We start from the raw sequence: 2,144 nt of genomic DNA, 5'->3' as shown, positions 1-2,144 counted from the left end.
ATGTTTGACTGCATCTTCTATGGAAGAGGATTCGGGCCACAGACCAAAAATAAATATATTTTTCCCTTAAGTTCTGGCTTTCATCCAAGAATTATGAGAAAAAAAGTCAGGATTCTGAGCATTTTTGACAAAAAAAAAAAAGAGTCAGAATTAAGAAAAAAGTCAGAACCCTTGATAAAAAATATTTTTGCTCTGTGGCCTTACTAATCTCTTCCGTAATTTTCTCCAGACTTCGGAGTGTAGTTTTCCTGCATTTCTCCAACAGTTGGTGGAGCTGTGGTTTTATTTTTTTTGCTCAGGGCCCCAAACCCAACAGTAAAGTCTTCATTCAGTCCAAACAAAGAAGACATGATGCTTACACAGAGATTGTTAGTAAATTATTAATTTGAACAGATTAAAAGATGTTAACAAGATTATTTTCATAGAKATCATTTGGAGGGTCCTTCACCTTCTTTGTCTTTTCATTTACTTTTCCCTTTTTTTCTGTACATTAAAGCAAATTGACTTTATTTTCTGCACAATAATGATATATTCCAGGATTGAAAACACTTTTTATTTTATTGGAGTGAATTTAAAACAGAGAAAAATGTTTTAATATTACACGTGCTGGAAACTCAGTCGGAAAACGGTTCGTCACCTACAGGATGGTTTGTTGTTTCCTCCTTTGAATTTTGAATTAGTTCTCCTGACAGTATTTTATGGATTTAATCTTGTTGCACCTGCAGTGACTCATAACTCAAACGGAGCTGGAAGTCTCCAGCCTCCACCTCCGCTAAGAGCAAAGTTATTTTTAATACAGCGCAGACTTTCATGACTCTTGATTTCTCATCCGGTGCTAAAAGTTTTTACATCTATTCTTGGTGCAGAATGTATTTTGCACCAACGTACTCTGTTCTTGTGCACAAAAACTAAACTCAAACCAAGACCGTCTGACAGAAAAAGACATTAAATGAATCTCATCTACTGCCACGTCAATTTTTAGCTCAGTATTGCTAAAATTAATTGAATTTTAGCCATGTTTGTGATGGCAAGATGGCTTTGCTGTGGCAGCCATCTTGAATTGGATTGAGTCCAAAATCTAATCAGTTGTAGAGTTCCAGCTAATTATTATTTACATAAGGTTTAATTTAAATCCACCCATTGGTTCATGAGATATTTTGCTAATAGAAAAACAGGCTTGCTCCAATGTTGAATGCTAAGAAATTTGGTGAAAATCTTGCCCAAAGAGAAGAATTTGGAGTTTATGTTGTGACAAAATCTCAGCTGCCGGCACACAAAATTTTACCTCAATATTTAAAAAATTAGCTAGCTTTTAGGTATTTTTTGTGTTTTTAACTCAGGTGYCTGTGGCAGCCATCTTTATTTGTGTTGGCTCCAAAATTGTTGTTATTTAGCTCACTGTTCTTACATTTAGCTAATTTACAAACTGTTAAATTTAAATGTAAAAAAAATATATGTAAATAGTAAATCCTAAATCTGAATGTGTAAATCTAAATGTAAAAGTTAAACCCTGAATGTTGAAGTTAAATGTTGAAGTTCACATTTAGGAATTTTGGAATGGAATGCAGCCTTTTGCTGTTGGTGCTCGGCTCATGTTATGATGTCATCATCCTGAGACAATTGCAAAAGCTGGCGCGCCGATGCAGCTGAAGCTTCCCTACAAGACATCAAACTCGCAGTTGTGGCTGGTGTCTGAGCTGCAGTTCAAACTGCTGGACCACAGGTACCACCCATATTGTTTTTTTATGAGCACATTTTGAATTTAGRTTTTAAATATTATACTTAGCAGAGTTGGAAGTGTTAGTAGAAGTTAGCATCAGATAACCAGAATAATGTCATCATCCAGTGAAAAACATCAACAATGACCGCTGCTAGCCGGTTGCTGCTAGTCGGTTACTGCTAGCCGGTTGCTGCTAGTCGGTTACTGCTAGCCGGTTGCTGCTAGTCGGTTACTGCTAGCCGGTTGCTGCTAGTCGGTTACTGCTAGCCGGTTGCTGCTAGTCGGTTACTGCTAGCCGGTTGCTGCTAGTCGGTTACTGCTAGCCGGTTGCTGCTAGTCGGTTACTGCTAGCCGGTTGCTGCTAGTCGGTTACTGCTAGCCGGTTGCTGCTAGTCGGTTACTGCTAGCCGGTTGCTGCTAGTCG

This window comes from Austrofundulus limnaeus, unplaced genomic scaffold (genome assembly GCF_001266775.1).
Source record: "Austrofundulus limnaeus strain Quisiro unplaced genomic scaffold, Austrofundulus_limnaeus-1.0 Scaffold39, whole genome shotgun sequence".
In the NCBI taxonomy this organism is placed as follows: domain Eukaryota; kingdom Metazoa; phylum Chordata; class Actinopteri; order Cyprinodontiformes; family Rivulidae; genus Austrofundulus; species Austrofundulus limnaeus.
The sequence above is the reverse complement of the archived record's forward strand: the minus strand, read 5'-3'. Positions refer to the sequence as shown.